This window comes from Pogona vitticeps, chromosome 1 (genome assembly GCF_051106095.1).
Source record: "Pogona vitticeps strain Pit_001003342236 chromosome 1, PviZW2.1, whole genome shotgun sequence".
Lineage (NCBI taxonomy): Eukaryota > Metazoa > Chordata > Lepidosauria > Squamata > Agamidae > Pogona > Pogona vitticeps.
This window is the reverse complement of record NC_135783.1, coordinates 170,347,566-170,369,806: the sequence shown is the minus strand read 5'-3', so window position 1 is coordinate 170,369,806 and position 22,241 is coordinate 170,347,566. Positions and strand designations below refer to the sequence as shown.

The 22,241-nt window shown below is 42.7% G+C and overlaps 1 long non-coding RNA gene across 1 annotated transcript; it reads right to left on the bottom strand.

Moving 5' to 3' along the window:
- Positions 1-9,052: 9,052 nt before the first annotated feature.
- Positions 9,053-13,132, bottom strand: LOC144583912 (uncharacterized). The gene is made up of 2 exons (XR_013537852.1): positions 13,060-13,132; positions 9,053-11,768 (listed from the first exon to the last, which is right to left on the bottom strand). It is a non-coding gene; the product is annotated as an uncharacterized LOC144583912 (long non-coding RNA).
- Positions 13,133-22,241: the final 9,109 nt, after the last annotated feature.

Below are 22,241 nucleotides of genomic sequence, written 5' to 3'. Positions count from 1 at the left end.
CACTGTTCCTCTGGAACGAATGGCTACTGCACCTATACCATACCTCCCTCTGCCAGAGATCACCCTGATGTTGGAGAGACTCCCCCCTGGGGGGGGCAAGCCTTCCACTCCATGCCAAACAAAAGGAGAAAAAAGAAACCAAAAATTAACAAACTAAAAAATAACCAATAAATAGTGACAAGGATTAACAAATCAAATCCAATAAACAATCAAACAAACAAACCGTAACATAATAAACTCAATAAAATTAAATTAATAACATAAGCAACTAAAAATTAACACTTAGAAGAGAGGAGAGACAAAACAGAATACCCCACCACTCAGATCACATATGGCCCAGTCATGTCCAGAGACAGTACCAGGACTCACAGCTGAGCTGACATCTACAGTTGTTACCTCAGGTCCTGGTCCCCTGCTGTTCCTACTGCCAGAAAAATTGAAGCTCCTGTTGGCCAAGGCCAACCTGAGTGGCAGTTGGGGGACAGATGTAAGTTGGATCTGAGATAGAAAAGTCTGAGGTGATTGGGGTCGATGTGATGTAGAAATTGTGGCTGAGGCGACAGGCACTCGAGGTGGCACATAAGTTCCTCTCACCTCCTCCCACTTCTTTTACTGTTACCACCATTACTCAGCAACTCTCCTCCAGGACTCAGCGCTCTGTTGGCAGCACAGCGTTCTGTTGGAAGCTCAATGTTCCGCCTGGCACTCAGCTCTTCGATAACACTGGGGGCTTGGAGCAATGATATCGTGTCCATGAAGTCGTGCCCCAAAGACCATGGGCTGGCAATGATGGGACCAGCAACGGAGCTCAAGGCTTGAAGCTCAAGCAATGACCTGGCCTTCAAACAGCCTTCCCAATGTACAACAAGGCATCCGAGCAGCAACAAGTTTGGTTTGTCGAACCTCAGGACTACAGGTGAAAGCTCCCACGCCGGCAACAGCAAGCCAGTCACCACGTCCCTGGTCCCAGTGTTGATGAAGAGTTCAGAACCAGCTAATGCACAGCAAAGTAACCATGACAGGTCCAGCAGTGGCGATGTACAAGATCTGCAACAACAAAGCCCCGAAGGCCCCAGCCTGGTCTCGGTGTCAGCAAACACAGCACAGAACAGGGTGGGGTGGTGGTGGAAACAAGCAGTAAGGCAGAAAAGTCTCCAAAAATGTGGAGCTCCAGCAAGAAAGACACTGGGAGGCTCCAGTAGGAAACAATGGTCAAAGCCAGTTAGACAGAAAAGTAAAAAAGCTCACTATATTCCAGATCATTGAAGTGACATGTCATTTAGCAATAAATGAAAATAAAATGGATCCAACCTATGCCTGCTTCCTATGGTGGAGGAGGCAGAGAGAAGGGGGAGGCGGAGGAAATCTTTTCTTTTCTTTTTTTCTCTTTTTCTTTCTGTAAAACAAGGCACTGGTCTCTTCATTGGCAATACAATGTAGTGAAATATTGCTTATCAATAAATGCAATGGATGGATGCTTTTGATTCCTGACTCCAGGCAGAGCAGGGCTGACAAATAAAGCTAAAGGCAGACCCAGGGAGTACACAAACAGGAGAGAAAACAGGGAGTTTGTTGCGGGAGAGATAGGAAGGAGACAAAGACAGAGGTAAGTGGATTTTCTCTAGAGTAACACACCAGGAAAGGGCCTGAAGTGTGTCTGTAACAGGAAGAGCCATGTGCTTAGCAGAACAGGAAGAGGTGTGTTCTTAACAGGAAGAGCTGTATGATTGGCCTAACAGAAAGGGGAGTGTCCTGATTACTGCTCAGGGCTATAAGTAGCAGCTGTGAGTTCTGGGAGGGCTTTTTGATTCCTGACTCCAGGCAGAGTGCGGCTGACAAATAAAGCTGAAGGCAGACTCAGGGAGTTCGCAACCAGAGCTTGCAAACAGGACAGCAAACAGGGAGATCATTGGGGAGGCCAAGGGGGAAGACCCTAACATTTTTGTTGTTGTTCCTTTGCATATACGTACAACTGCATTTAAACTAACAAAACAAGAGGAGCAGGTATCCTAAACAAACTGTTGAAAGTAAAAAAAAAACTAGAAGGGATTATGGATAGTGAAGACAAATCAGTTGGGTTTACCTGCAAAATAGACTTCAATCTACCGTTTAGCTGTTTTTGTGTACAATACCACCCTGCTGCGTACCAACAGTCTCCCTGCCTGAGCTGACAGAGGTAGTTGGTGCTGGGGGACCTCAACATCCATGCTGAGGCTGCCTTGACTGGGGCGGCTCAGGACTTCATGGCTGCCATGACAACCATGGGGCTGTCTCAATATGTCATTGGCCCAACACATGAGAAGGGACCAGGTTTTCTCAACGGGACTGGAAGATGGTGGTTTGGATGTGGAGGGGCTGGTTGTGACACCATTGTCATGGTCAGACCACTTCCTGGTCAAGTTTAGTCTATTAGCTTCTTCTTCCCTCAGCAAGGTTGGGGAATCTATTAAGATGATCTGCCCTTGGAGACTAATGGATCCAAATGGTTTCCTGAACGTTCTGGGGAATTATCCCTCTGATATGGTTGGCGCTCCTGTCGAAGCTCAGATCACCCTATGGAATAGGGAGATTACCCAGGTGGTTCACACGATTGTACCTAAGCACCCTCTCCCTGCACACAGAGCCCAGACAGCTCCTTGGTATACATCTGAACTGCAGGTGATGAAGCGAGAGGGGAGACAGCTGGAGTGCAGGTGGAGGAAGTCCTGCTGGGAGTCCGATCGAACATAACTTAGACTCCATTATTGGGCCTATTTCATGGCAACACAGTTGGCAAAATGGCAATATTTCTCCAGCCGTATTGTTTCTTCAGAATGTCATCCAGCAGAGCTGTTTCGGGTGGTCCGGGATCTTCTTCAACCGAGAAATCCAGTGGAGGTCCCAGACTGCTCATCAGCTCATTGTGATGAGTTTGCCATTCATTTTGAGGGGAAATCATTCACATTCGTAGTGGGTTGGACTCCATCGTTACTGCAAAATCAGAGGATGTGGACATGGTGCTTGGATCTGTCCATTCTACCACCACTCCACTTGACCCTTGCCCATCTTGGCTAATTGGAAGATCTACCAGGGGGTTTCATACTTGGGTCCAGGAGGCTGTGAATCTTTGAGAGAGGGAGTGGTCCCTACCGCCTTGAAAGAGGCAGTAATTTGGCCACTCCTTAAAAAGCCTAACCTGGACCCAAGGCTGGTGGTTAACTAACGACCAGTGGCAAACCTCCCTTATTTGGGCAAAGTGCTGGAGTGGGTTGTGGCCGGGCAACTCCAGGCGCTGCTGGATGAAACGGATTTTCTGGATCCATTTCAATCGGGTTTCAGGTTGGGTTTTAGCACGGAGACTGCCTTGGTTGCCCTGTACAATGACCTTTGCTGGGAGAGAGACAGGGGGAGTGTGACCCTGTTGATACTCCTGGACCTCTCAGCGGCTTTCGACACCATCGACCATGGTGTTCTTCTGGATAGGCTGGATAGGTTGGGAGTTGGGGGCACCGCTTTACAGTGGTTCTGATCCTTCCTGGCTGACCATGTCCAGAGGGTGGTGCGGGGGACAGTTGCTCTGCCCCATGACATTTATGTCATGGGGTTCCTCAGGGCTTGATACTGTCCCCCATGCTGTTTAACATCTACATGAAACCGCTGGGAGAGGTCATCAGGAAGTTTGGGCTGAGGAGTCAGCAATATGCTGACGACACTCAGCTCTACCTCTCATTTTCCACCGATCCAGGTGAGGTGGTTCTGTGCTGAACTTGTGTAAGGACCTGATAATGGACTGGATGAGGGTTAATAAATTGAAACTCAATCCAGACAAGATGAAAGTGCTGTTAGTGGGTGCTTCGCCAGACAGGCTGGAGGGCCATTTCCCCTGCCCTGAATGGGGTTACACTCCCCCTAAGGGATAGGGTCTGCAGCCTGGGGGTGCTCTTGGACCCCAGTCTAACATGGAAGCCCAGGTGGACTCAGTGGCCAGGGGAACCTTCCTTCAGCTGCGGGAATTATACCAGCTACAGCCCTACCTGGACGAGCAGAGTCTCATGACAGTTACACACACACTGGTAACATCTCATATAGATTATTGCAATGCGCTCTATGTGGGGCTGCCTTTGAAGATGGTCCGGCGACTGCAACTGCTCCAGAATCAAGCTGCACGGCTGGTGAGTGATGGGGCTGCTAGGGGACGTATCAAGCAGATTCTGATTGCATTACATTGGTTACCAGTTGCTTCCCGGGCCCAATTCAAAGTGCTTGTTTTGACATATAAAGCCCTAAATGGCTTGGGCCCTGGATACATGAAGAACCACCTCCTTCCATATGAACTTACCCGGTAATTACGATCTAGCCAGGGGGCCCTTTTGAAAGAGTCATCCCTCAAGGAGGTGGGAGGGATGGCTTGTAGACAAAGGGCCTTTTCTGCAGCTGCCCCCAGACTGGAATGCCCTCCCAACTGAGATTCGTCTGGTGCCGAAGCTGATGACATTTCGGTGCCAGGTCAAAACCTTCCTTTTCCAGAAGGCTTTTAATTGAAATAATATCAACTGTGGGTCTTGATGGCAATTATTAGAGTATATCTATTTTAATTGTATTTTAATTGTTTTATCTTTTTATTGTATTTTTATTGCATTTTAATTATTGTAAGCCACCCAGAGACCTTTGGGTAGAGTGGGCGGCATATAAGTTAAATAATAAATGAATAAATAAATAAATTATGTTCCTCTTGCACTACACCTGATGTTGCTTCTGCCATTCGGCGTGGAGCTTATTTAAATTCAGCCATTTTACTGTTGTCAGAATTTAAAAAGGGGGGAGTGATACCAAGAAAAGATGAAACTATGTTTTAGAACTGACAATACATTGAGAGAAAGACCAGGTCTCAAAAGACCTAACCCAGAAACATTTACACCTAGCTTAAAAGTATTTATAACAATGTACCTCCTCTGCCTATCCACCTTTTTGATATAACAGATGGTCCATCGTTGGAATGCTTGCAGGAGGAATCCAGCAAGTAACATTCAGAAGTGATTCACAGTATTGAAGGCCATGTATCAGGGCTCAGGAAGAAAACACATAAACATACCAATAGATAAGGGAAATGGATACTCTAGTCCCCAAACTTTCAGGCGCATCTAGGGCCCAGGTCAAGAAGAAATGGGGGCACAATATGCATATCTACATGTAACCAATAGATTGGCGTAGTTGGCATCAATTACCCAATGAGGGACTGGATCCAAAGTTGGGGTACAATTGACCAATGAAATCATAGCATTTTATGGCTCTTTGTATCATTATAAAATGTATATACATTATATGTTTGGAGTCTTTTCTGCTTTCTGTAACAGAACTATGAAACTGCTTTCAGTTACTTGAAGAAGAATCTGTCAGACAGCATACCAAGGAGACCCCACGGGAGTAGGGCTGAAGCACAGCAGAATACAGTCACTGAACCCACACTCTACAAAAAGAAGAGGAGAGCAGTTGTAGAAGGGGACTCCCTACTATGTTGAATTGAGACTGAAATATTCAGGGAGCATCCATGGACTTGCCAGTTATGCTATCTCACTGGAGGATGGATAAGGGATGTGATGGAAGGATTGCCACGACTCATAAAACCTACAGATGCAATACATATCCCTTTCTTCTTCTCCATGTGGGAACAAACAACACAGCCAAAAGGAGCTACTGAGAAATCACGTCTGACTTTGAAGCTCCGGGAAGGAAACTCAAGGACTTTGGGACCCAGATAGTTTTTTCATCCATCCTACCAGTGCTCAGAAGAGGAATCGAAAGAGAAAGGAAGATCCTCTGGGTGGATGACTGGCTATGAAGCTGCTGGCAACGAGAAGGGTTTGGGACCATGGGCTAAGCTTCCTGGAAGAAAGACGGCTTGCATCTAACAAGGACTGGGAAGAATGTGTTTGCCCCCTCTTGATGAAGAACTTCATCAAGAGGGCTTTAAACTGAATTGGAAGGGGGAGGGAGACACAAGCACAGAGTTAAGCGTAGATGAAGCCTTACACACAATAAGAGGAATGGACCAAAACTGATCAAAATGGCAACCATGATAAGATTAACAATGATAATCACAACAATAATCATAATAATAACCATAATAATATTTATAAAAATGTACAAAGACAAACAGGCCACAAATCACACAACCTCCAGTCTTTGTATATGAATGCCAGGAGTATGGGAAACAAACAAAAAGCACTGGAATTTTTAATTCAGGAAGGTAAGTATGACTTGAAAGGAATAAGTGAAACTTGGTGGGATGACTCTTATGACTGGAATAGAGCAACTGAGGGATATAAACTGATCAAAAAGAACAGAGAATAAAAGGGGAGGTGGAGTTGCAGTATATGTCAAAATACACATTCCTGCACATAAATAATAACAAACTTTTATTTGCACATAAAATATAAAATAAACATGGTCAAGCTAGTTTGGTAGGTTCAGGGCTTCGATTCCTAACAGCTACTTGTTCCATAATGTTAACCACCTCCACAGATAACATAAAACGGGCCTTGTCCAGATCGAATTTCCCATCCAGCTTTAACAATATTGAGGTGACATACTTTTTGCGGCAGTTCTGATGAAGCGGACAGTGCCATAGCACGTGTGTGAGGGTTTCCAAAGCCCCCTGCTCACATGGACAATGTCTTTTCGAATAAAGGGTTCCATTATATCTACCATACAGCACCAGGCATGACATTACATCTGGCCAGAGAAAAGACCTTGCGCTTTTGTGGACATTTAAGGAGAATGAGGAAAGCAGCTGGTTGTCCCATTTTAAAAAGGGATGTGGAGAGACAACAGGGAACAAGTCTTATCAGCTGCGCCCCATCATTCCTGAAACTCAGTCTCCACTATTCATCTCTTTACTGTTTGAAATGCTAGCTCTAGACTTAGTGAACCTAAAGATCTAATGTCTAGGCCAATCAGTTTCAGTTTTCTAAAAAGGGCGATAAACCGAAAAGGAGGGTCAGAATCTTGCAGGAGCGTCCGAGTTATAAAATATTTTTAGCCAGAATTGGAAAGCCATGCTCAGCCATGCCATCGTTTCCCGTGTGGATAGTCCGGTCTCAAAACAGAATGCCGAGTAGGGAACACACCTCGGTAGGCCTAATACCTTATGTAATAAGTGGGACTGTAGCTGTTTGATTGAGCGATCCATGGCATTTTGCCAAATTGGGATGCCATACAGAATTTGTGAGGTGATTTTAGATTTAAAAACTTGTAGGGCTGCCGGGACATATTGGTTGGCAGTGTTGTAATAAAATCGAAGTAAGGACTGCACAGAAAGCCTGGCTGTGTTTAAGACTGATTTGCGGTGAGGAACCCAGGAATGTTTATAGTGAAAAGGAATACCTAAATATTTAGCCGCCTAGAGTAGTCCGGTGGGCCAGATAGGCGGGGTATAAATTAAATAAATAAATAAATAAATTTATACTGTTTGACCTGTTCGAAACTGTTACCATTTAGTTTCCACTGTAATTGATTCCAGGTCTTAGCAAAAACTAATATTTTAGACTTATTGTAATTCAATTGCATTTTGTTGTTATCCAAATACTCCACACATCTATTAATCAAATGTTTTAGACCAGGACGGGTGCATGAGATAATAACGGTATCATTTGCATAAAGCAGTAACAGAGCAGAATATACCCCTAACTTGGGAGGGGGACCATCCATGTTCAATAAACAAGGAACTAGATAATTCATTAAAAAGTTGAACATAGAGGGAGGGAGATGCATCCTTGCTTCACCCTCTTGTTGGTTGGAAATTGGTTGGTTAATTTGTCCTTCCACGAAGATCTAACTTGACAGGTAGTTGTTGTTTAGTCGTTAAGTCATGTCTGACTCTTCGTGACCCCATGGATATGCCTCCCGGAGATTGGTCAAATTAATTTTGGAAACTTCGATGACACTGTCCATCCATCTCGTCCTCTGTCGTCGCCTTCTCCTCTTGCCTTCACACTTTCCATACATCAGCATCTTATCCAGGGAGTCTTCTCATCTTATGAGACCACCAAAGTATTGGAGCCTCAGCTTCAGGATCTGTCCTTCCAGTGAGCACTCAGGGTTGATTTCCATCAGAAGAGATAGGTTTGTTGCTGTCTAAGTTTGTCATCACTTTCCTCTCAAGAAGCAGGCATCTTTTAATTTTGTAGCTGCTGTCAACATCTGCAGTGATCATGGAGCCCAAGAAAGTAAACTCTATCACTGCCTCCATATCTTCCCCTTCTATTTGCCAGGAGGTGATGGGACCAGTGGCCATGATCTTACTTTTTTTATGTTGAGCTTCAGGCCCTTCTTTGTGCTCTCCTCTTTCACCCTCATTAAGAGGTTTTTTAATTCATCCTCACTTTCTGCCAGCAGAGTGGTATCATCTGCATATCTGAGGTTATTGATATTTCTTCTGGCAATCTTAATTCTGGCTTGGGATTCATCCAGTCCTGCCTTTCACATGATGTATTCTGCATAGAAGTTAAATAAGCAGGAAGACAATATACTGTACAGCCTTGTCGTACTCCTTTCCCAATTCTGAACCAATCAATTGTTCCATATCCAGTTCTAACTGTTGCTTCCTGTCCCACATATAGATTTCTCAGGAGACAGATAAGGTGATTAGGCACTCCCATTTCTTTAAGAACTTGCCATAGTTTGCTGTGGTCCACGTAGTCAAAGGCTTTTGCATAGTCAATGAAGCGGAAGTAGATGTTTTTCTGGAACTCTCTGGCTTTTCCATAATCCAGCGCATGTTAGCAATTTGGTCTCGAGTTCCTCTGCCCCTTCGAAATCCAGCTTGTACTTCTGGGAGTTCACAGTCCACATACTGCTGAAACCTACCTTGGAGGATTTTGAGCATAACCTTGCTAGCGTGTGAAATGAGTGCCATTGTCCGGTAGTTGGAGCATTCTTTGGCACTGCCCTTCTTTGGGACTGGGATGTAGACTGATCTTTTCCAATCCTCTGGCCACTGCTGAGTTTTCCAAACTTGCTGCCATATTGAGTGTAGCACCTTAAGTGTCATCTTTTAAGATTTATTTAGTTTGATTGGAATGCCATAACCTCCACTGCCTTGTTGTTAGCCATGCTTTCTAAGGCCCACTTGACTTCAGTCTTCGGGATGTCTGGCTCAAGGTCAGCAAACAAACTATCTGGGTTGTCTGGGACATCCAGATATTTCTGGCATAATTCCTCTTTTTGTTCTTGTCACCTCTTCTTGATGTCTTCTGCTTCTGTTAGGTCTCTCCCCTTTTTGTCCTTTATTATGTCCATCTTTACGTAGCCGCCTAGAGTGGTCATGTCGACCAGATAGGCGGGGTATTAAATAAATGAATGAATGAATGAATGAATGAATGAATGAATGAATGAATGAATGAATAAATAAATAAATAAATAAATAAATAAATAAATAAATAAATAAATAAATAAATGAATGAATGAATGAATGAATGAATGAATGAATGAATGAATGAATAAATAAATAAATAAATAAATAAATAAATAAATAAATAAATAAATCTTTGCACAAAATATTCCTTTAACATCTCCAATTTTCCTGAACAGATCTCTGGTTTTTCCTTTTCTATTATTTTCCTCTATTTCCTTGCATTGTTGATTTAAAAAGGCCCTCTTGTCTCTCCCTGCTATTCTTTGCAAGTCTGCATTCAATTTTCTGTAACTTTCCCTGTCTCCCTTGCATTTTGTTTCCCTTCTCTTCTCTGCTATTTGTAAGGCCTTGTTGGACAGCCAGTTTGCTTTTTTGCATTTCCTTTTCTTTGGGATGGTTTTTGTTGCTGCCTCCTGTGCAATGTTACGAGACTCCATCCATAGTTCTTAAGGCACTCTGTCCACCAAATCAAGTTCCTTAAATCTTTTCTTCACTTCCACTGTGTATTCATAAGGGATTTGGTTTAGATTATACTTGACTAACCCAGTGGTTTTTCCTACTTTCTTCAGTTTAAGCTTGAATTTTGCTATAAGAAGCTGATGATCAGAGCCATAATCAGCTCCAGGTCTTGTTTTTGCTGACTGTATAGAGCTTCTCCATCTTTGGCTGCAGAGAATATAATCAATCTGATTTCGATATTGCCCATCTGGTGATTTCCATGTATAGAGTCGCCTCTTGTGTTGTTGGAAAACAGTGTTTGTGATGACCAGCTTGTTCTCTTGACAAAACTCTATTAGCCTTTGCCCTGCTTCATTTTGAACTCCAAAGCCAAATTTCCCTGTTGTTCCTTTTATCTCTTGACTCCCTACCTTAGCATTCCAATCTCCTAGAATGAGAAGAACATCTTTCTTTGGTGTCAGTGCTAGAAGGTGTTGTAAGTCTTAATCGAATTGATCAATTTCAGTCTCCTCAGCATTGGTGATTGGTGCATAAACTTGGATTACTGTGATGTTGAAAGGTCTGCCTTGGATTCGTATTGACATCATTCTATCATTTTGGAGATTATATCCCATTAGAGCTTTTCCCACTCTTTTGTTGACTATGAGGGCTACTCCATTCCTTCTGCGGGATTCTTGCCCACAATGGTAGATATGATAATTGTCTGAATTGAACTTTCCCATTCCTGTCTATTTTAGTTCACTGACGCCCAGGATGTCAATGTTTATTCTTGCCATCTCCTGTTTGACCACATCCAGCTCACCAGGGTTCATAGATCTTACATTCCAGGTTCCTATGCAGTATTTTTCTTTGCAGCATCAGCCTTTCCTTTCACTTCCAGGCGTGTCCGCAGCTGAGCATCCTTTTGGCTTTGGCTCAACCACTTCATTAGCTCTGGAGCTACAATGCTTGTATTTGTCTTCCGCTCTTCCTCAGTAGCACGTTGGACGCCTTCCGACCTGAGGAGCTCATCTTCTGGCGTCATATCTTTTAGCCTTTTGTTTCTGTTCATGGGGTTTTCTTGGCAAAGATACTGAAGTGGCTTGCCAGTTCCTGCTCCAGGTGGATCGCATTTAGTCAGAACTCTCCACTATGATCTGTCCATCTTGAGTGTCCCTGCATGGCACAGCCCATAGCTTCTCTGAATTGCTCATGCCCCTTCGCCACAACAAGGCAGCAATCCATGAAGGGGCAGCAATCCGTGAAGGGAGATAGCCCCATTAAAGTGTACCCTTTTAGTGTGATCGATGTGCACCTTTCTCACTGATTGATTGCACTCTTAGTTGATGATATAGTTTGGAAAGGATCTAAAGCTTGACCTATTTAAAAATTACATTTCTCATTCTGAAAAGCCATATTAAATAAGTGCCTGTTTATTTAACATAAGGTAAATAAGACTTGAGTTCTTAGGAACATAGCTCAGATAATTCTCCTCAAGAAGACTCAAGAGACTAGGGTCAGGGGAAGACAGATGTTTTCTGTTTCTTCACACTGCTGGGATTCTAGCATTACTCCCATCATGATGACTCTCTTTATGAGAAAGCCATGTCCTGTACAGTTTTTGCATCCTTCAATGGAGGGTTACGCAATATGTAATAAATGAAATTCCTCTTTCTGGCATCCCTTCCTGCTGCTTTGGCAAATGGCTTGATTTGATGAGGCAGAATGCAGCTACATCTGGATTGAGAAGAACGATTACAATGGAATTCTGGTTTCAAGGCAGCAGCTGTGTCCATTTTGGTTCAGAAGATTCAGGCAGGGTCAGCAACATTATAGAGAAAACATTTTAATCATTTCAATTGGCATGTTATGTGTCTTTGTCTGCAACTAAAATAATAGAGCTTGCTTTTTACACCCACTTCACTTGATGCAAATTTTCCTGTACAAGCATGCAGAAAAGGAAAGGACAAAAGGCATTAATTACTATTGGCCATAATGCTGTTACTTAGAGTAGTAAATCACAGTGGAGTAATCCCATTGAATTAATGGGGATTGTTGAGTCAACTCCTCCACAGTTTCATTGATTCAAATGGGCCTACTTTAATTGATATGCTAAAATAAGTCACAGAGTAGACTCACTCAAATCAATGGAGCTTACAGAGGAGTTGACTCACCAAATCTTGTGCTTTCCCAACCACTAAAAGTATTTCACGTTCTTTGTTTTACATTGCCTGGCCCTTTAGCGTGAGCCAGTGGGGTCTCGACTTAAGAATTTAATCCGTATTGGAAGGTGGTTCTCAAGTCGAAAAGTTCTTAAGTCGAATCTGCATTTCCCATAGGAATGCATTGAAAACCATTTAATCCGTATCTGCTCTTTTCTGTCCATAGAAACTAATGGGAAGCTGCTATTCTGCCTTCTGCCACTAGAGGGGGATATTTTCTTTCTTTTTTCCCCTTAGGTTCAGGGAAGGCAGGGAACACTAAAGGCAGCACTTTAGAACTCTTTTTTTTTTTTTAAACGAAGCCAATTTTAAATAATGTTTTAAAGCATGTTGTGCTGATTTTTTCAGCACAAAGGCACTCAGGCAGGCTTTTTAGGTGCTGAGCAAGCCTCCGGAAGCCTGCTCAGAGCCAGCCGATCAGCTGTTAGGCGGGGAGAGGAGCGGGGAAAACCACAAAATGGCTGCCAGGCTCTTTCTGGGTGTCGGCTTTTAGCTCTTTCCTGTTCTTTTTCCTGTGGTTTGAGGGCTACCAAGGTCTGGTAAGTGAATTTATTTAACAGTACAGTATTTATTTTTAAGTTTCTGACCCTTTTCCCCCCTCCAGAAGCCTCTAAGGGGAGGGAGGGGGGACTTTTTTCCCTGTTCGTAACTCGAGGGAAGTTCGCATGTCGGGTCCTTACTTTCCCTATAGGGCAGGTTCGTAACTCGAATTGTTCGCAAGTCGGGTCGTTCGTAAGTCGAGACCCCACTGTATAAGGTTTAACTGGAAACAACAAAAGAAAACTGAAATGTTTAAACAGCAGTCTAGTTAGGTGGAATTTGTTGCAGAGTTTTGGATTTTGGTTAAACTTCTCTAGCTGCACAGCTGAAGTAAAGGAATACGCAGAGCAGAATAGTTCCAAGTTCTCCAGAGTAGACCACCAGTTTTCTCATTAACTAGCACTTACAGTTTAGGTAACTCACTGTGAAACAGTAGCAGGAGAAAGAATAAAAGATTCCATTACTTACAATCAATAACAAACTGACAAACATGACTGCTCTCAACAACAGACTTTAACAGACTAAAGAGAGGGAAAAAGCACAGAGCAGAGAGAGGGAGCAATTGGTTAGTGCTGGATATATTGACAAGTCACCCCAGCCCAGAAAGGTCCCTCCCCCTCAAACAAATTATAGGCTGCACGTGAGGTTGTAAAAACGGCAACAAAAGTATACCTGCTCCACCTGTTTCAAGGATGTAGAAAGGAGGACAGATGGAATTTTAATGGACTAATGCTGCCCTGGTGATTGCAATACAAGCCTTTTAGCCCTTCCCTCAACATTCTTTACCTCTTGAGAACTGGCTCTGAAGGGTTTCAAGGGCATCTAGAGATGGTTTTGGGATGGTCATGAGGTGATGCAGTGGGGAAGGGAAATCCTTTCTAATATGTTCAATTGAATCTCATAATTGAGTTGGATCTTTCCAATGAGACCAGGACTAACCAGTTTCCATGGCGTTTGCCTTCTAGCACCAGATCTTCAGCCAAACAGGTCACCCACTACTGCGGAAACATAACTGCTTTTCTTTGTAAAGCATTACAAAGCAGGGTCGGTGTGGGGCCTTAAACGCGTAAGGATGCTTCTACTTACTACTACTGCTTTGTTGTGAGATCTGAATAGGCTATGCCATATGTCAATACTATTCATGCACAATTTAACCAAAGACTGTATGCAGTAAGACACATTTTTGAAAATATAGTATCAATATAAGATGCAGCACACCCCAGTGCAGCATAATGCCAAATTTCAGATGGAATATAAAGGAAATGATGGGGAGGGGGGAGAGATGATGGAAGAGAACAGGAGCACATGCAGAGGCACAGAAGACTTCCTTTCAGTTGTGACCACCTATCCTGTCTACACTTGTGCTCTGGAGGCCCATCACAGGCCAGGGGTTCTAATGTTTTGGACTTCCAGCTCTCAGAATCCCTGATTCTTGGCTATGCAGCAAGGAGAAATAATATTTTACTCTTTATATATTCTTCTCTTTTGTTAGGGCTGTTCCCTTGCTGAGTGCCTGACTACATGGACATGGGTATTATGTATGGCCAAATTAATCAAGAAATTGGCTTATTTGATTCCCCGCCCCACACAAATTATTGAATGAATGAAGCATATGAGATGTGACCTGTAGGTTTATACCAGCCCCTTTTGAATTACTACTTCATTTCACTTGGGCCTCACCAAAGTTTGAGAAATTTTATTACTAGATTTGTCCTCAGACTAGTGGTGGGGGTTTGGGATAGTTAATCTCTTTATTAATGAACTAAGAACAACACAACCCACAGCTGCATTGCCTCAAAATAAGGGTTATCCAGTGCATTAAACTACAGTGATTTACGATGCTATTTTCTCAGGAAGTATGGGGATTATTCCAAAATATGTTGATGTTAACACAGCCTTTCCTTTTTCTGGGCTTCTTATCTAAAGTCCAGAAAAAGGAGAGGGCCTGTTAACATCAACATGGAAGAGCTGTGTACTTGGACGTATGCTCTGATTTATAGTGAGAAAGAAAGCCTATTTGTGTAGGAAGAGAGATATTTGGTTTCCCCCATAAATGGATTATGGACAGATTTACATATTAGTCCCAGTCCAAATATGCACAGATGTATGTTGCAAAGGCTTGCACATGGGTCGTTCTCTCCACAGCACCCGCCCTGGTTGCATCCTGAACAGATGCTTGCCATTATCAATGATTATCTGATGAGGCTAAACATAACTAGTTATGCTTGCTAGATCAAACAGGACAAATGTTAGGGCAATTCCTTGTTGTATGTAAATTTCCATACCAATCTAGGATTAATATATGCTATCTTTCAGATATGGAATGACCTTGCTGTTTTTTCCAATCAAACTTTTACTCTCAGTGTATAGACGGCCCGTGATTCTAGCAGACTCTGCTGTTTGAAAAGTAGTTGTCTGATACAGGGCACTGAAACTCTTAGCTTTTGTTTTATTTGATTATTTGTGCTCTGAATTTAATATAATCAGGGATTTTTAAGATTGTTGAAAGTAGAGTCATTATTGTCAAGGTATTTCATCCCCCTAGACAAGATTTATTTATTTATTTATTTATTGCATTTATATGCCGCCCATCTAGACATAGTCTACTCTGGGCGGCTCACAATTTAGAAGATAAAAACAATTTAAAATATACAGTTTTACATTAAAAACAAAATGATATAAAATGTAATATAAATTTACGATTTTAACAGTTAATTTAAAGCAAAGAGTCCCAAGATGGCAAGAATAAAAGAAGAAAAATAAGAATGACTTAATTGACTGAAGGGAAGGCCTGCTTGAATAGCCAAGTTTTCAGCTGGCTTTTGAAAATGCCCAGCGAGGGTGCCAGCCGAATTTCAGTGGGGAGGGTGTTCCACAGCCGAGGGGCCACCACCGAGAAGGCCCGATTTCTTGTTTTTTCCTTCCAGGCCTCCCTCGGCGTCAGACCCCTCAGCCGTCCCTGCTGGCTGTGTCGGGTGATTCAGGTAGTTCTGGGTGGGAGAAGATGATCTGCCAGATATTGAGGTCCCAAACCGTTTAGGGCTTTATATGTAATCATTAACACTTTGAAGTCAACGCGGAAATGGACGGGCAACCAGTGCAAAGCAGCCAGAGTGAGGGAGATATGTTGGTGTTTTCTCACCCCACTGAGAAGCCTGGCTGCTGCATTCTGGACCATCTGAAGTTTCCGCGTCAGCCTCAAAGGTAGCCCCACGTAGAGTGCATTACAATGGTCTAATCTTGAGATTACGAGCGCGTGGACTAGAGTAGTGAGGGCCCCCCCATCAAGATAGGGTCGCAGCTGGGCAATCCGCCATAGATGGAAATAGGCAGAGCGGGCCACGGACGCCACATGGGTTTCCATGGTAAGCGCCGGGTCCAGATGTACCCCCAAGCTGCGGACCTCACTCTTTGCGGCAAGGGTTGTCCCCCCAAAAGAAAGGGAGTTGCCTATACCACTGGTGGAAGGACCACCCACCCTCAAGACCTCCGTCTTTTCTGGGTTCAGCCTCAACCCGTTCGACTGCATCCATTCCAGTACAGTCTCCAGGCAGCGCCGAAGGGACAGTACGGCATCCACTGAGGTAGATGAAAAGGAAATGTAGAGCTGTGTGTCATCAGCATACTGGTGACACGATGCCCCACATCCCCTGATGACTCCACCTAGCGGCCTCATATAGATGTTAAACAGCATTGGAGAGATGATCGACCCCTGTCGATAATGCTAAAATCTGTCAGTGTGATACCTTTATTGGGCAGCTTTAAAAAATATTATGCAACCCTTTGAGTTCTTTAGAACTGTTTGCAGGGCAAAGCAGTGAAAAAAGCAGACAGCTAGGGAAGGGGTTGAAATTAAAGCCATAGAGGAGAGTCTTCTATTGGTTGAATACTGACAAAAATGAAGGGGGGAAAGAAAGGATAACAAAAGGCACAATATTGTACCACTTCAAAGACTAACAGATCTATTTTAGTCTGAAATTTCAAGTCTCAAAAGCTTCTTCTTCAGAAGATGTAGATTTTGATCATTAAAAAACTTACCCTGAAACAAATCTGTTAGTATTTAAAGCCACAATATTTTGCCTCCCTGCCCCCTTTCTTCTTCCAACAGAGTGAAAGAGATTAACATGGCTACTTCTTTGGAAATTGGTGTTGGTTGGATTAACCTCTGTAGAAAGAGAAAAGAAAAAAAATTAAAATAACTGAATATTTGCTACATACAATAATCATGTGCCATCAAATTAATTCTAACTTATGGAGACCATTTCCAGGGTTTTCTAGGTAGACAATACTATACTCAGAAGTAGTTCACCATTCTCTTCCGCTGGGGACACCCTGGGACTGTGAACCTTCCTAAGGGCACATAGGTTGGCTCTTCTCCTAGGAAACTCAATGAAGAATTGAAGTCCCAATCTAACTCACTCAGCTATCCAGTCAACTCCTACATAGCTAGTTGTTTAGAAGAAAGCAGATAAAGAATGCACAATTAGAAAACAGGAAGAAGCATAACTCATTTTTATTTTATTTGCCCTTTTCTGAGTGGCCAACATCAACATCAATGTTTTTTCTAGAATTCATTTTCACTTTTCCTCCCATTTCCTCTTGCCTGTATATCCCGATGGACCACATACTGATATTATACAACTGACCATATTATTCTGGGAGAGCTCTGTCACCCGGTTGATCATGTGCTCTGAAGGGTTCAGGAAGCAGTTGGCACAAATTAACTGTCAACAAATAGAGTGACAAAAAGGAAAAACCTGCTGTATGTGTTTCCTGAAATACACTCTCTGCGTTACACAGAATGTGACAGTAGATTAGATCAATAGATTTGTGGACCATGTAATGTCAGGCGTGGATCATAATATTTCAGACTCTGCACAAGAAAGGTCCTTACATGTAGGAAGTTAGTATAAACCACCTGATATGGTTTTTTTAACATGCCAAGAACCTTTTGTTTTCTCCTGAATGTATGAAAGCATGGATGAATTGCACCTCTGTCATCCCACTCTCCAGTCTAGAAAGAGCAACGTTTTTTCCTATGACCTCTTAGCCCTGGAAAACTGGTAGAGCAGCTCTCTGAGACATTCCAAGTCACACCCACTTTCTTGAACTTCCTCTTAAGTATCAGAGTAGCTCTTCATTTAAAAGAACAAAACAACTCTGAAGCAATACAACAAATCATACTACAAATTACTGAATTAAAATATAATTTGGGTGAAAAAACTAGACAGACATAGTCAAAGAAGAATTTCATTTCCTTCCTACATATGGCACTTGATACACTAACAATGATCACCAATAAATCATTTTCTCAGTACTCTCAGGACCCAAACTGAACATCCATTCCAGCAACCTAAGAGGAAGGATGGTCATGCCAGGCCACATGCAGCTTGTCTGGTGTTCCTGAGCATGCAGCCTAAATGGAAACTCATTAGAGAGCAGATCAATGATCACATTTGGAAACAGCTATTGGATTCTTCTTATGTGACCTTGCTGGGAGCACTTGCACTGATGCACTGTGTGCACCCACCACCACCACCAATGGCTGTCAATGACATGTATGTTATTTTGATTGTTTGCAACAAATCTGGGTACTGTATATTTTCAAAAATGAAAATACTAAAAGCAACAATTGAAACAGAGCATTAAAACATTAAGTGCAATATTCAAAATAGCAGGAATACGTTTTTAAAAGCTAATCTATTAGCATTACTTTTATAAGAAGTAAAGGTTAATTGTTATTTTTTACACATTCCCAGAATTAAATTAAATTCATCATGTGCAAAGCAGTTATCCCTCCACCCCCCCAAATGATAGCTGCTTAGAATATTTGCTATTCAGATAGTGCTTGGCTGGAGGTGAACTCAAGGTGTATTTATCTAAGTCCAAAATAGATTCTGAGGTTTAGGAACATCTTGTTTTAACCTGAAGAAAGGTTTGAGGGAGGAGAAATCTGAATATTCCCTGGTGTGTACTTCTTGGTGTGCAGTTAGCTTGAGAAAGGCTGAATTAGGAAACTGAATTAAAAATTTAGAAATTAGCAAAGACTAATAGCTTTCAATAGAAAATAGTATCAATTTATAGTCAACATCAAAAAAACTAAGATCATGGCCTCTGGTCCCATCACCTCCTGGCAAATAGAAGAGGAAGATATTGAGGCAGTGACAGATTTTACTTTATTGGGCTCCATGATCACTGCAGATGGAGACAGCAGCCATGAAATTAAAAGATGACTGCTTCTTTGGAGGAAAGTGATAACAAACCTACACAGCATTTTAAAAAGCAGAGACATTACCTTGCCGACAAAGGTCCGCATAGTCAAAGCTATGGTTTTTCCAGTAGCGATGTATGGAAGTGAGAGCTGGACCATAAAGAAGGCTGACCACCAAAGAATTGATGCTTTTGAATTGTGGTGCTGGAGGACACTCTTGAGAGTCCCATGGACTGCAAAGAGAACAAACCTATCCATTTTGAAGGAAATCAAACCCGAGTGCTCCCTGGAAAGACAGATCCTGACACTGAGGCTCCAGTACTTTGGCCCTCTGATGAGAAGAGAACACTCCCTGGAAAAGACCCTGATGTTAGGAAAGTGTGAAGGCAAGAGGAGAAGGGGATGACAGAGGACGAGATGGTTGGACAGTGTCACTGAAGCTACCAACATGAAATTGACCAAGCTCTTGGAGGCAGTGGAACACAGGAAGGCCTTGGTGTGCTCTGGTCCATGGGGTCACGAAGAGTTGGAGACGACTTCATGACTAAACAACAACATCAAAAGTTAGCTGATAATACCAAATACCAGGCCCTCGCCCTGCAGTTAAGGTTGCATTATTACAGTTTTCCAAATCAGGGCAAGCTCATTTGCATAGTATTATTTTTTTATGGAAATTTGCCTGTTCTGCAGATAACATATCTAATACATTTCAGCTTGGCATCCTACAGTAACCGCTGATCTGAGCGCTCTAGTAAAGAGGAAGGGTTAGAATGTTACACTTTTGTCTGAAGAAGCAGGGAGTTTGACAAAGTGGATTTTGGTCTGTGAAAATTCACTCCATAATAAGGTACCACAATACTTTTGTTTTGTTTTGATGCCAAAGCAAACTTAATACATTTACCTCTCTGAAAACTGTTGGACATAGAACAGGAAGTTTCAAGTCCAAGTCCATTTAGTTACAAAACGTACCTCTCAGAGCCCATTCCTACTGAAAATAACAACTGCTGTTGAACTGTGGTTTGCTTACTATTTATAATCACATGACAAGTCACTTGATTGCTGTTGGCGTTTCTTCTGCCCAGCTGATGGGCGCTGAAGTTCCAGGATACAGCAACCCAGCTTCTCTGGCTGCTGCTCCTGTCAGCTGGCTCCTGGGGCCTGTACTGGAGTTTGCATTACCTCTGCTTTGCATAAGGAGGGGGGGCTCCAGGTGAATGTGGAGCAGGTGAGCAAACAAATAGGGTGGGCGAGCAAGCGAGGCAAGCAATGCAGGAAGGGTCAATGCACAGGGAAGCGGGCAAGCAATCAATTGGGTGGGTGGGCGAGTGAGTGAGCAAACAGGGACGGCAGGCAAGCAAGCAGTTGGGAATGTAAGTGTGGAGGGGTGCACGTAGCTTGTGTAAATGGCCAAATGTAAAATGATGCAAAACATGCTAACTGAATTTAACTAGAAGGTTTTATAGTATATGGGATCAGGCTCTCTGTCAAACCTGTCTTACAGGGTTTCATTTTTCTTTTTCAAAATACAGTGGAGAAACAATAAATAAATAAAACCTTTTGGCATGCACATATACTTCTGGGAATATTCTCATGATTGTTTTTTGTGATTCACTTTTACTAATAGTGAAAAAACCCTACAAATCCATGTGTATACCTCAAGAATCACTGCAACTGATACACTGCTATCTGATTTAGGAGGTAGAAAAAACAAGTATGATTTCCTTAACAGATACACACTGAATATTGTAACTTAGAAGATTAGTAAGAGCCTCAAAACACACAAACTATTAGCTTCACTGTTGGACTTTGGATCTTGGTTCTCCATGAAGACTGACATTACTGTCTTTCTTTCAAGTGAGAAAGACTGCCTCAGCTGTTCACAAAAAAATTGAAATGCCTGGTGATACAATCATAGACCTCACACAATTCATCTGATATGGCCTTAAGTCATGAGGCTCTTTGCTGAGCAAAATCAAGTTGAATTTGATTCCTCTTATTACTAACAACCAGCCATAAAGAACAAAGAAGTACTTGTTCAAATCTGTGTGTGTCTGTGTGTGTGTGTGCACACGCGCGTAAAAAAAGAATATCCACCAAATTTTGATGGCCTAGTAGAATTATTTTTGTCTTGAGTGAGTGTTTGGGTGGGATGCTCATTAAATTTGCAGATAACACCAAACTGGGAGGGGTAGGTGATACTCCAGAGAACAGATTCCAGAAACCTAAGCAGAGTGGAGAATTGGGACAAAACAAGCAATAGGAGTTTCAGTGGAGAAAAAAAAAATGAAGTTCTATATATTTAGGCAGGAAAAAGTGGAGACCAGCAAACTCTTGGAAGAACATGTAGCCAAATAGGGCAGCAGCTGGTGTGTAATGGGTCTATGATTATCTGTCTGTGATACCAGCCTTTGCCAGCCCTCCATGGCCTTATGGGTATGAAAGGGTTGGTGTACTCTCCCCCCACAAGCCTTACTAAAGGATCAGTACAGTGTATGATGATGATAATCCATTCCATAGAAATCGCTGTTTAGCGAAATCGTCATGTGAAATCCGTTTCCCCACTGGAATGCATTGAAACGTGTTTAATGAGTTCCAATGGGGAAAATACCTCGTCGGCCTGCAAAGATTGCCCATAGGGAAGTCATTTTGCAAGCACCAATCAGCTGTTAAAATGGCTGTCCTGCAAAGCATGGGTCCCCAAAACACAGGGAAGCCATTTTGCAGAGCCGCCAATCAGCTGTAAAAATTGTCATCTTGCAAACAAACGGTTCATGAAGCACGGACCAAATCATCGTCCAGCGAAAATCCCCCACTGGAATGACTGTTTTGCAAATCGCTATAGCGATCGCAAAACCTCATTGTCATGCGGATTCGTCATTTTACAAGGTCGTTGTCTAGCGAGGTACCACTGTAGATAGATGGCCACAGTTTTAGAGGACAACTCCATCTCTCAATGTTGTTAAATATCTGAGAACCATGTTCTCTGATGTTGGCCACGTCCTATCTCCATGCTACCTTGTGTAAGCCCAGAAAGCTTGGACCACATAAGATTGCCAAATTCATGGTGCTATGGAGTGCAATACTTCCTGCATTATGGCCTGTTCCCGAAGTGCCATGGGTCCTCATGGAAGGGGAGCAGGCACAATGCTGCTTTGGTAGCCAGAGTGTGCAGCACAGGACATGGCACAACCTATAGTCACTGTCTTGTCAAAACATCACTCCCATATAAACTTAAAGCCCAATAAACAAAAAACATCTGGGTGTACCAGCTGGAGACAAAAGGCTCACTATAGTCATATTTTGCCATTGAAACAGCTACCCACATGTCTGGACTACATGTACCACATGCGTATTTAACAAGGTACATTTTTACAGAGACAGCCTCATTTACGGATCCCCCTTTGAATATGATAAATGGTAGATTAAACTATATTCCACA